Here is a 14,501-nt window from a genome sequence, read left to right on the forward strand (position 1 = left end):
GGGGAAAAAGGGAGGAAAACAAACAAACAAAATAAATGAAAGCTATATGGAAGTGCAGAGGAAAGAAATTACTCTCTACTTCCCACAAATGAGCGATGATTGACCACGTCCTTGAAGCAAGGCCTCAACGCACGCAGCCGGTGTTCGAGAGGAGGACCGACGTCTTCTCAACGAGAGCCCACCCCTCCCCTCTTCTTCCTGTTTCTACCTTTTATTGCTGAGTGTGACATCACATGGTATGGAATATCCCTTTGATTGGTTTAGGTCAGCTTCCCTAGTGATGTTTCTCTCCTCACTTTTTTGCCCACCCCCTAGGAGGGTTAGAGAAAGGCCCAATGCTGTTCCACTGCTGCTCAGCAGTAGACACAACACTGGTGTGATAACACTGCTGTTCCAGCTACAAGTACAGAGTACGGCACTGTATGGGCTGCTGCTGGGAAAGTTAACATTCCAGCCAGACCCAGTACAGGGGGTTGGACCCGATTATCTTTCGAGGTCCCTTCCAACCCCTACAGTTCTGTGATTCTGTGTAATCTCCACTGATAAATGCTTCATCACATATGCTGTTCTTTGAATTACACCAATTTCTTTACATTTTCTAGCCAAAGGAAGCTCATGAGAGTTTATGGTAAAGCTCCTGTGAGGTCTACTGACAATTAGTTTCTGATCCAAACCTCACTGCAGTTTCACTATAACTTCAGAGACTTTCAGTGAGAACACCAGATGGGACTATTACTTAAACTGTTACTTCTTGCTATGTAAACCTTATTTCAAATATAGTTAACTCATATGAAGTCTTTTAGTCAATTTTAATCATTTGTGCATATAATTTACAATTTCTGTATTGTTCAGTTGTTTTAATGTTTTACAAAAGTGTTTTTATTTATATATATATATATATATATATATAAAATCCCACTTAATTTCCTGTTTTATCAAATTGATTACTCGGCTAGTACAATGAAGTCCCTTAAAATTGTACAATTTTTCCTTTAATTTATTTCTTTCATGTTTATTTCTTCAGAAAAGGAAAGAGAGAGAAAGACAGAGACAGTTAGCATGGGAGAGATATATTATTTATTATTTCTCACTGTCATTTAAACATATTTGTTCAGAATAAATTATTTTTTGGAATTATATCCACCTATATTTACAACTTGGGAAAATTATCAAAATTTCTTAATTGAAAATCAGTCTCTTTCTTGAAAAAACAGTCTCGGATAGTGTATAAATCTTTTATAATATAACAAAAACTCTTTCATTTTACATATTTCCTGCTTAACACTTTAAAATGGATGAAGAGATATATTTACTTGACCTAGTGTCAGAGATTAAAAAAATCTGAGGAAGTTGAAATGTTTTCTGGTACTAAAACTCCAAGGCTTCAGGAAGTTTCTTTATTACTTAGTACTGTATGTTCTAATCAAGCATAAAACAGGAAAGTGACTACTATCAAAGGGCCCATAAAAAGAGTTTATGATGTTTCAGATTCAGACAACATAAAAAAGGACATATTCAAATTAGAAACACTATTATAAAGTGTGATTCTATAAGGAATCTCTATAACAGACTTAATAATGTGATTAAAGAGACAAAGTAATAGCAATATACACAAGTACTAATTAGAACATTGAAACTATTACGCCTCATGTGGGAGACAAGTAATAAAATTCAAAGAATATTTGTAAGAAACACTAGCTTTTATGTTTCCCACTGCCTCAGGCTGACTATGTGAACTTGTGGCATGTGTCGAAAATGTTTAAGCCAATCCATTTGGCCTGGTAATGCTCCCTTCTTTCAGTGCATTTTGTATCATATAGCTTGACTAAACTACCCTTCACAATGAGCCTATTTGGTGTTGTTAAAAGATTCTAAACATTGCTTTTACATACTGGAAAGGTATATTGCCCTAGTAATATCATTAATTTTCTTAAACATGAATTTGTTTCTTTTTGCTGTTGAAATTATTGCAGCTTTGTACAAAGCTGACTACAGCTTTGGAGTCAGAATGTCTCACTGGATTTTGATTAGGATGAATATATCTAATAACGAACAGGAATAAATTGTAAAAAGTCATTGTTTGACATAGCAAAGTACTCCTCCTTTATGATTCTGAAATCCCAAAGAGTAATTCACATAGAAAATGTAAAGCAATATCCAAAACATTTAAAACCATACACTGCTGCTTTTTTTTTTTTTTTTAATAGTTACTAACTGTTATGTGCTTTTTTTTTTTTCTGTATTACCATCAAATTCAGAAAGAACAAAGTGAAATATGCATTGAAGACTTCCTAATACCCTTACAATAGACAGCACTTAAACTGAATATAATGAACTAATATATCTCAAAAGTGCTGAATGCACAACATCTGGTTTCTTAAATGTCTTCCTTTGAACATATTAATCTATATTTATAGTATACAAGGATGTAACTGACAAAAGTAGAATTGTGCAGACAATAACACACATATAAAACCACAGGTACTCTCCTTTGTATTGGAACAGAGAAATAAAGTGATTGTGTCCTTCTGGGGAATTGCTATATGCTTTTCGTTTTAATTTAGGTTACCCTTTTATCTTTCATAATATCTAGGAAAAAAAGTCTGTTAATAAATATCTATAGCATTTACTTCACCACTAAATTACTTGAACTTATGCAACACCACCACATTTTCCTTTTTTTTTTCTTTTTTTTTTTTTTTCATTTTAGACATGTATTGATCAGCTCAGACTCTTGATCCATGGTCTTTTTTTTTTTTCATTTATGAAGGACTTTGAAGAGCTTTTGAACAGAGATCATATTCAATCATAACTTATTTGAGGCTAATATTGTCTTCTCCATTTGACTTCAAATTCTTCCTTCACGAACTGCTTATTCAAGATTCTTCTTAATGGTTCAATGTCCAGGTGAAGAACAGTGATGAGTGGTGCTCCTCAGGTGTCAGTACTGGGACAAGTATTACTTAATATCTTTCCTGGTGATGGAAAACTGAACATGACTCAGCAATGTGCACTTGCAGCCCAGAAAGCAAACTATATCCCAGGATGCATCAAAAGAAGTGTGGCCAGCAGGTCAAAGGAGATGATTCTCCCCCTCTACTCTATTCTCATGAGATCCTACCTGGAATACTGTGTTCAGCTCTGGGGTCCTCAGGACATGGACCTATGAAAAAGAGTCCAGAGAGCGGTCATGATGACAATCAGAGGTCTGGAGCACCTCTCCTATGAAAATGGGCTGAGTTAGTTGGGGTTCTTCAGCCTGTAGAAGAGAAGGCTCCATGGAGCCTTTTTGCTGTTGAAATTATTGCAGCTTTGTACAAAGCTGACTACAGCTTTGGAGTCAGAATGTCTCACTGGATTTTGATTAGGATGAATAGCATTCTTCTAATATTTAAAAGAGGCCTACAAGAAAGCTGGGGAAGAACTCTTTGTCAGGGAGTATAATAATAGTACAAGGAAAAATGTTTTTAACTAAAAGAAGATAGATTTAGACTAGATAGTGGGAAGAAATTCTTTCCTCTGAGGGTGGTGAGGTACTGGAGGAGGCTGTCCACAGAAGCTGTGAATGTCCCCTCCCTGGCAGTGTTGAAGACCAGATAGGATGGGGCCCTGGGCAACCTGGTTTATTGGAATGTGCCCTTGCCTAAAACAGGGGGGTTGGAGGTAGATGGTCTTTAACGTCCCTTCCAACTCAAGCCATTCTATAATTCTATGACTGATATTAGCCTGACATTGAAGCCCAACACTGATCATTTTTCTTTCTTCAAGTAGTATATTCCTTGGGGAGGGGGGAAAAGGCAATATATTATATACTGGATATAAAAAGGCTACTCAGTGAAATAGACAGAGAAAAAAAAAAAAAAAAAAGGTCCAATTTACATTAATTCAAAATTTAAAGCATTTTGGAACAATCTGTAGAGACATAATCCTTTTAGTTTACCTCCAAATAACAATGACAGTGTTCTGGTCACAGTTACATGAAATATGAACCCACAGATACTCAAAACACTATTTATCTTAGATCATTTGTTTAAAATACAGGAACTGGAAGAACTGACTTGTCAACAGCTACCTAGTTATTCTTCAATATTAAATAGTATTTTATTGATCAACTGATATTGTGTCAGCTGCCATTCTCTATTTCACAACTAAGTTTGACTCCAACAGTTCCAAGGAAGATGACGCCTTTTACTCCAAAATGTATTTATCCTATTTTAAAACTGTTTCTACTGTGCTAATTGTAAAGAGTTTAATAAACCTCAGTTCACTATCAAAACCATTAGCACCATTTACATGGTGCTAAAATAAATATACACGTTTATTTTAACCCTCTAAGGCTTTCCTGCAAAGTATTTCTGCTCAATTTTTCCTACACCATTCATTATTAAAATAAATTGCTCTTGTATTCAGATCAGCTGCAGGCAAAATACTTCCATTCCAGGTGCCCATCAACTTTTTAAATCAATTAAGTTAATTGACAGCAGATTTAACAATTTTCTTAATTATGAGTGCAAACAGGCTTTTTTTTTTTTTTTTAAACTGGTTCCCTCCACCCCCCCTCCCCCAAAAAAAAAAAAAAAAAGTTGTAGAGAGATAACAAAACAAATAATATAATAATAATGCATGCAACAGAACCCTCATTGCTCTCATTCCTCTAAAGGCTTTAAGGTAGTAATCTATAAAATAATAAATCCAATGACAAAATAATTCTCTGTTTTTCTTTCAAAGTCACTTTGAAGAATTTTATCAGTTCATTTCAAAGCTGAAAACCATTCTTGAATTAGAATCAGCTGTATACTACACTAATGGTTGTTCAGTAAACAGCATTTTTCCTCCTGGGTAAATTCAGAGCAGGGATAATGTTAAAGAGTAATATTGTCCATCCTAACCAAAAACGAAATGAAATTTTGCAATTGATTGTAAGGTGACTTTTCATGTAATATTAGTGTTCCCCATGTCAGTGTTTCCATCTTTGCTTTTCTCCAGATTTTTCAACTTTCCCCCTTTCTCCGTACTCAAACATTTTTTGTAAAGCTGTCATCTGTCTTCTTTTGAATTGCTCTACCACTGTAACAGTGGTAGAAGCTTTTGCTATTTTGTTTCTCAGTTAAGCTAGAATGTGTTTGAGCAAAGTACTGAAATACTCTGGTGTAATCAAAATCACAGGAATCACAGAATCATGTAATGGACAAGGTTGGAAGGGACCTCTGAAGATCATCTTGTCCAACCCACCTGCTGAGCAGGATCACCTAGAGCACATTGTGCAGGATGGCATCCAGGTGGGTTTTGAATCTCTCCAGAGAAGGAGACTCCACAACCTCTCTGGGCAACCTGTTCCTGTGCTCTGTTGCCCTCATAGTAAAGTGTCCTCTCATACTCAGCCAGAACTTCCTGTGTTTCAGTTTGTGCCCATTGTATTGTCTTCTCACTGGGCACAACTGGCTCCATCCTCTCAACAACCTCACTCAGATTCTTATGCATATTGATGAGGTCTCCCCTCAGTCTTCTGTTTTCCAGGCTGTGCAAAATTTCAATATTGGAATATTTTTGTTTATTTTTCTTCCAGTTTAGGTGAGAATTTTTTTTTTTTTTTTTTTCCCTCAAGTGAAACTTAAGATTCCTGTTTTAGTTTGAGTCAGTTGGTCATTTATTTTCAATATCATTACATTTTATTCATTTCATTTTATGCATTTTATTTTATTTGATCTGAAGTTCTAACATCATAGTAGTACAACCAGTATTAGTATAATTAGTATAATTTCAAACATAATGTATACATCATCATTATGAAATAAATAAAAATGGACACATCGAAATGAAGCATTTTGGCATGATCAAAGCATCATATTTTGACTTTGCTTTGCAAAAATTCCTCTAAATTAATGACGTGACCCCCTGCAGATTTTTTAAGGCCTCTTAATGGAAGGTTTCCACCAAAAATGTTGTCAAGCACAGCTAGCAAGGACGCACCACTATGAGGTCAATCAAGCACTTAGCAGGGCTTTTTATTATTACATTGAAAGTGTCAGGTAGAGGTTGGCTAACAGTAAGAAAGAGCTATGGACTATTCGAACTTATATTCTTCTATTAGCAGGTTCATGACATTAGCAGGTTTAGATTGCTATCTACAAAGATAGCAATAGGATAACTTAAACACTTTTCTAGTATGCACTTTTCTGAGTAACTTTAATGCTTGTGCACAGCAAGATCAAAATTCTGATTTTCCATTTCTTGTATGAATCACAATGGTAAAGAACTTCCTTAAATGAGGTAATTTTGAATTAATTAATTGCTAATGCTGCATAGCTTTTATCTAGTAATATTACAAAGCTGTCTTTGCATTAATGGAAAACACAGGTGACAGTTAAGCATATAGATTGGTTATTGTTAAAAGTTGATGGGACAGTTTGCAGAAAATAGCTCACTGATATGTCCAAAGTCGCTATCAATCCTTAATAATTTTATAAGAAAACATACAATGATTTAATTAACAAAAATCTATGTGATGTTTCCAAGAATTTCATGTAAGTATATTTAAAGTAACCTCATGCTATGAAAGAAATTGCATCAAATCAATTACTTCCGTGTTATTACTACTCACTTATTTTATTTATTTATTTATTTATTTATTTATTTATTTATTTATTTATAAGCAGAGATTAAAGTGCAAGAAAGATTGGGACTTTGTTTTTTTAATCATTCTTCAAAATTTATTCAATAGTTCACAAAGTTTGGCCTGCTGTACTTCACAATAGATTATATATTCATTATGTTCTTCAGCAAAGCCCTCCCATTCTCCCATGACTTAGATAAGCACACATTGCCGGATTAAAAATTGGCTGGGTGGCCAGGTTGGTGGTGAATGGAATGAAATCCAACTGGTGACTGGTCACCCCAGGGGTCGTTCCTGGGACCCATTCTCTTTAATATCTTTATTGATGAGAGAATCATCAATAATATGGGCACCCTCAGTAAGTTTGTAGATGACATGAAGTTGGGTGGAAGTGTTGATCTGCTGGAGGCTAGGAAGGCTCTGCAGAGAGGTTGGATCAATAGGCGGAGGCCAATGGGATGAGGTCCACCATGGCTAAGTACTGGGTCCTGCACTTTGGTCACAACCCCATGTAACTCTACAGGCTTGGGGCAGAGTGGCTGGAAAGTTGTGCAGAGGAAAAGAATCTGGGGGTGTTGGCTGATGCTTGTCTGAACATGAGCCAGCAGGGTTCCCAGCTGTCCAAGAAGGCCAGAGGCCTTCTCAGAAAGAGTAGTTAGGCATTGGAATGGGTTGCCCAGGGAACTGGTGAAGTCACCATTCCTTGTGGTGTTTAAATAAAGGTTGGATGTGGTGCTTAGGGACATTTCCCCACTAGACCTTCTCTTCACCTCCACTAGTTCTCCTCTTTACCCCAATAGACCTTCTCTTCACAAACAGAGAAGGCCTGGTGGTTGGAAGATGTGGTGGTTGGAAACTGTCTTGGGCAGAGTGACCATGAAATGGTAGAGTTCTCCATTCTTGGAGAAGCCAGGAAGGGGACCAGTAAAACCGCTGTATTGGACTTCCAGAGGGCCGACTTTGAACTGTTCAGGACACTGGTTGGTAGAGTCCCTTGGGAGGCGGTTCTGAAGGGCAGAGGAGTCCAGGAAGGCTGGGCACTCTTCAACAAAGAAATCACAGAATCACAGATTCACAGAATTTCTAGGTTGGAAGAGACCTCAAGATCATCGAGTCCAACCTCTGACCTAACGCTAACAGTACCCACTAAACCATATCCCTAAGCTCTACATCTAAACGTCTTTTAAAGACTTCCAGGAATGGTGACTCCACCACTTCCCTGGGCAGCCTGTTCCAATGTCTAACAAATCTTAATGGTGCAGGAGCGGTCTGTCCAAAGACATGTGCCCACGTGCCCAAAGACAAGCCGGCGGGGAAGAAGACGGGCCTGGCTGAACAGAGAATTGTGGCTTGAGCTTAGGAGGAAAAAGAGGGTTTACAATCTTTGGAAAAAAGGGCGGGCCACTGAGAAGGACTATAAGGATGTTGTGAGGCAGTGCAGGGACAAAATTAGAAAGGCCAAAGCTCATCTGGAGCTCAATCTGGCTACTGCCGTCAAAGACAACAAAAAATGTTTTTACAAATACAACGCTAAACGGAAGACTAAGGAGAATCTCCATCCTTTACTGGATGTGGGGGTGGGGGGGGGGGAACCTAGTTACAAAAGGAAAATGCAGAGGTGCTTAATGCCTTCTTTGCCTCAGTCTTTAGCGGCAATACCGGTTGTTCTCTGGATACCCAGTACCCTGAACTGGTGGAAGGGGATGGGGAGCAGAATGTAGCCCTCACTATCCATGAGGAAATGATTGGTGACCTGCTACGGCACTTGGATGTATGCAAGTCGATGGGGCCAGATGGGATCCACCCAAGGGTACTGAGAGAACTCAAAGAGGAGCTGGCCAAGACACTATCCATCATTTATCAACAGTCCTGGCTATCGGGAAAGGTCCCAGTCGACTGGCGGCTAGCAAACGTGATGCCCATTTACAAGAAGGGATGGAGGGCAGACCCGGGAAACTATAGGCCTGTCAGTTTGACCTCAGTGCCAGGGAAACTCATGGAGCAGATTATCTTGACTGTCATCATGCAGCACTTGCAGGGCAACAAGGTGATCAGGCCCAGTCAGAATGGGTTTATGAAAGGCAGGTCCTATTTGACAAACCTCATCTCCTTCTATGACAAAGTGACGCGCTGGGTGGTTGAGGGAAAGGCTGTGGATGTGGTCTACCTTGACTTCAGCAAGGCTTTTGACACCGTCTCCCACAGCATTCTCCTCAAGAAACTGCTCGTGGCTTGGACTGACGTACGCTTCGTTGGGTTAGAAACTGGCTGGATAGCTGGGCCCAAAGAGTCATGGTGAATGGAGTCAAATCCAGTTGGAGACTGGTCACTAGTGGCATTCCCCAGGGGGAATCCTCTTTAGGGCCGGTTTCCAGGGGGAATCTCTGGGGTTGGTCCTCTTTAATATCGTTATCGAGGATCTGGATGAGAGGATCTGGAAGATTATGGAAGAATATTTCTGGATGAAATATTCTTCTCTAGTTTTATTGCTGAGCATGACAATACATAGAATATTTCTTTCGTAGATCTGGATCAACAGTCACAGCTGTGTCTACTCCCAGTCTCTTGTCCACCTCAGCTTACTCGTTGTATTGGCAGACTGAGAAACTAAAAAAGTTTTTAAACTATACAAGCACTGTTCATCAACAGTTAAAACAATAATATTAGTTTTGGTCGATAGTGTAAAACACAGCACCATACTGGCTGTGATGAAGAAAATTTACTCCATCACAGCCAGACACAGTATAAAGGTATGTAACTTAAACTGAACAGAACACAAAACAAAAATAAATTAAGGAAATAGTGTAATTGAAATTTTAAAGGAATTGTGAAAATAAACCAAATGTAGGGTTTAGTTGCCCTACATGAATATTTTCAATAATTTATATGACAGAGATAAAATCATTGAAAAGGAACAGTTATCTTTATTTATTTCTTTATTTATTGAGTAGGCTGATATCCTGAATGCTAATTTTGCATCCTTTTTGGAACTGCAAGTATCTCACATTTAGATCACTTCTTAAAACCCTGAAGTTGAAGCTTATCTGACCATACATATGTATCACAAAGTAGATGACTTCAAATAACCTTGTCATCCTAAATTTCCTTAATGAGAATGAAGAGGAATAGATACATTAGGCCCAGTTCCTCTCATCTTGCAGCTATCACACTTGGGGAGAAAAAAAAAAAAAAAAAAAAAGGAGGGGGGAGAAAGGAATTTCAACCTAAGAAAATTTTAAGAAAAATTTTCTTTTCAAAGACTATTAGACTATTAGACACAGGCAACTATCTTTTTGTCACTATGACTGTTGCTGTTGTCAGTAGGGTTAATAAAGTACTGAATAAATGTAGTATAGGTTAAGCAGAACTTTTGATGTCAATAATCTATAAACTTTATCTTTTCTGCTAGGTCAGTAATGTACAATAACAGAAGTGCTTAGTAGGTATGAAAAAAAAAAGTCATTGTTAATTATACTCTGAATTGAGTGTGACAGAACTACCTTATTGTTTCTGAAAGACCTAAAATTGGCCACTATTTAGCTTGAAAATCATTTCCTCCAAATTGAATCGTACTTTGCATTCCTGCTCACTGCTACCACAAAATCCATCAGTGACTACTCTTCTTCAGTTTAAAGGAATTATAGTACAACCTACGTTTATTAGACCTCTGAAATGAAACACATTTTTGTTGCTTAAAAACACTTTAATTTCTACCAATGTGGTTTCTCCATTTTTTTTTTTTAATTATAGGTTTATATCATAAAAACATGTAAAACACTAAATTATATATTATTGTATCATTGTATGTTTTTAAAATGCTTGGCATTTAGTGACCAAAAAGATTTTCTGCTTTCAGCTGCATTACAGATTGTGCTAAAAAGTTGGTCAGCTGTGGCATTTGGTTTTTCATTAAGCAGTAACTGAATTTCTTCAGGTTGAAAATCTCACCCTCTGTCTTCTCTGTCTTTTGCATAGCATTTGCTCTATAGGAGAATCACTCAACATTCTTGCAGACACTTTTTTTTTTTTTTTTTTAATTTACCAGGTTTATTTGTATAATATGAGTCAATTAAATTTGCGTAGAGCAGATCTCCACTACTGGGATTCTCTTCTCTGAGTCCTTCAATTTCCCTATAGGTTTTTAATACCTGATGATGATTGTTTTTTGTAATTAAGATTTAAGTATCCAATCCCCCAAGACTTGTCATACAGAGAGCTGCCACTCAAGCATTCAGCAACCCTTTCAGGCGCACCTTCTCTTTGTCACAGTCTTTTCTAACATCCAAGATTTTTCTTAAAAGCCCTTTGTTGAGCAGGGCTGTATTTCATCCCATATCCTAGTTCCAGTTCACTTCAAACTGCTAAAAGGGCAAAGTGATAATGTCTCTTGGCAGATGCCAACAGCATGTCATCGGAATGCATAAGGATTCCATTTGACTGAGTAAAAGGAGACATTGCTTTGTCAAGTTCTACAGCTTATTCATAGTGTAAAAAAAAAAAATAAATAAAATAAAATAGTAGCCTAAATATCAAAGTTATGGATTCAGTTTTGATTCTTGCACAGGTTCACAACTCATAAACACCACAAAAAACATTGAGCCAAAGTCAAAATGTTTGGTTTCTTTTGTTCATTGTTTCAGTCATGACATGAACAGAGGCAAGTTAGATGCAGCAACATGCAAAGAGAACTAGAGATCAGTGAATCTCTGTGAAATCATGATCAGCAATGCCAGTCATGGTTCCATACCACATAATTTTGCTTCTGATATGCTATGTAATGCTTAAATGTTAAAATAGGATGTGCAGAAAATGACTTTGGTTGAAGTACTGTTTTAGCCACAAGAAGAACAAAGATCATCAGCACCCAAGAGCTGGGGAGACCGGATTTATCCTTTCTTCCCTGAGGTCCCCAGTTGTGCCAGAAACATATCTAATGTCTAATTAGCCATCCACACAGCACAACGAGAAGCAAAACAGTCAGTGCTGAGGAGCTGGCATCCACATTGAGAAGCTTTTACTTCCAGTTTTCTCTAGTATAGTCCCATTTGTATTTGTATCATGTTAGGTTCCTTTCTAGTGGAAATATCTCTTGGTTTACTTTCATCCAAAACAAAGACATTGCTGTGGTTTGAACGAGAGCTATAAGTGTAAGATTCAAAAGTGTGGTTCTTTTCAAACCCAAAAACCTAGTAAACTGAATGCCACAGTATTCATAAGGCTAGAATGCATAAATATCAAGAAAAAAAAAAAAAAAGAAAGCTATATATTTAAACCTCTTTAGATCCCCACAGATGCTGTAGCTGTGTCATGAATATTAGCCTTTTAAAATTCCCAAATAGGGTAATAATAAAGAATTTCAAAGTAGCTAGATTGATTTAATATATCCCTTCCTGTTTTACTTTTAATTTACCATGCCACTAATCGATCAATCTAATCCTGCACTCATAATTATTTGTTGACTTTAGTAGAGAGAATTAATTCTTTACATCTTTCACGCTCTTTAAATGATAATATATTTCAAATTTAAAATTACCATCAGGATAGCAAGGCTCCAGGGGAATGCATGAAAACACCTCCTTTTGTTTGATAGACCCTTTAGACAGATCACATGCTATTCATAATGAGTTGCCTTTATCCAGATTAGATTTAGAAAAACACTTTTTTCTTCTTTTTTTTTTTTTTTGGTTGCAAATTTTGCAAACAGAGGCTATCTAATTAGAAACAAGTTACATATTCAGCACTTAGTTTGAGTGCTTTAGTAGTAATGTGATTTAAAAAAAAAAAAAAGAAAGAAAGAAAAAAAGAATAAACCAGAGGAGATCCAGAGAATCTATGCCAACAGTGTTCATAGCTTCACAAAGCACACGGTAACCAACTGTCAAAAAGAAGAAAAATGTATGTAAGTTTGTGTATAATATATTTCGTTGAAAATATGCTAAATACCATAGCATATGATTTATCTTAATTGTCATTCTCTTCAATAGAGTGTGTCATTGATCTTACTTTTCTTCCCACTGCAAATAACTTGTCTTTATTATTTCACCGTGTGTTAGTTGCTGGCTTAGTCCTACATTCAGTTCTGAGCTATTGTAAATGTTGTTTACACGTTCATTTAATATAACATACAAAGCAGACCAATCAGAACTTTAGATAATAACCTTTATCTTTAGGTGTTGCACTCCTTCAGCTATCTGCACCATTTTGTTCAGGAAACTATGCCATGTACTAACCAAATCAAAATTACTGATTTCAGGCAGTCTTTATTTTATACTTGCCTTTCCACCAATGAATCGAGAATGAAATTCATTTCACCTAATTTTAAACATTTATGTATGACTGAACTGTCCTCTTTTCATACACTGCCTGCATTGAGCAGTAGGGTCTTTTCTCATCTGTTCCTATTTTAAACATCTATCCTAGGAAAAAGATGAACTTCACCCATTTCTCCACATGGGAAAATAAACACACGTTAACTATAAGCTAGAAGCTCAGGTGATCATACCTAACTGGAGATATTTAAATTTAAGACAAATAAAAAGTATAAAATAAAAATCTGTCTCTGAAGTGCAGCCGCTGCAGCAGCAAGGTACTGAATGACATGAAGATAACAGCAAAATGTTTGACATCCTAGATGTGGATTACTATAAAAAATAATCAAAAATTCATTGACAATGCATTAAAAAATGGAGCAAGCTGACATTATTTAATTGTGTTGGTTGGTGGGTTTTAGTTATTTGTTTGTTTTCCTTGGGTTACTCTTCTTTAAGAATTAAAGAAATCCGTCTAGAGGATGAATTGAAAAAAGTCAAAACAAGTCCTGCAATAACAGCAGTTGAAAGTGATAGTGGATTTGGAAAAATATAGTGAGAACATTATGAAAAATATATTTTGCATGCTTATTAATTAATTGAAATATATTTGTTTTTTTACTTAATTATTAATTGATTTTATTCCTTAAGATGAGTTTCTTTTGTTTAATTTTTACAACTTTCACTATTTAAAAACATAACCCAAAACATATATTTAGCATATGGCCTATGTATGTACCATACAAACATTGATAAGGTATGTTTGTATGTACCATACAAACATTTTCAAACATTTGAAAATACTATATTCAAAACACGTTCCTGAGGAAAAGAAACCGCATTTGTCTCTTTTAAATATCACATAAGATGACCTATACTTATTTTGTACTTAATGGTCATTGTATATTTCTTACCAAAAATAAAGATCAAAAAACAGAAAGAAAACACTCCTTTATCAGCTTTTGTTTGCCTAGAGTTTAAAATTATTTAGCAGTTTATGTTAGATTAGAATCAGCAATTGCTTAGTTGTGTATAGCAATGCCTATTTTTTCTGTTCTACATTTGGCAATAATGAAACACTAAACCTGTTTCACATCACCTGGCTGGGTACTATAGATAATGAACAGAAGAACAGGGGATAGCAACATACAAAACATATTCATAAACTTCCAAAAATTCGAAATAGTAACTTTTATTTTTCTTTTTTTTTAACCTACAGATTGAAGGAAATATGGTAAGCTCCTAAATGTATAAGCTTAACACTCAGTTCCTGCAACTTCATGTCCAGTCTTCTGTTGGTCTACAGAAAAATACAAAGTAATGAAACAGGAAACACTCTTAAATTAAAATCATTGCTATTTTGTCACATAACATATCTTTTTATCTCAATGCAATTCAACCATATGAAATTCCAAAGAACTATAACTAAAAATTCCAAACTCATATAACATATATTAGAAAATACTTGACTTTTTTTCTTAGACTATCCAGAACTAATTCTCACAATGGACTTGCTCAACTGGTGCTGAAGAGTGTGAAAGAAAAAATGTTCACAGTGGGTAAAAGCACATGATGAAATT

The sequence above is a fragment of the Aythya ferina genome (genome assembly GCF_964211825.1).
Source record: "Aythya ferina genome assembly, chromosome: 1".
Classification (NCBI taxonomy): domain Eukaryota; kingdom Metazoa; phylum Chordata; class Aves; order Anseriformes; family Anatidae; genus Aythya; species Aythya ferina.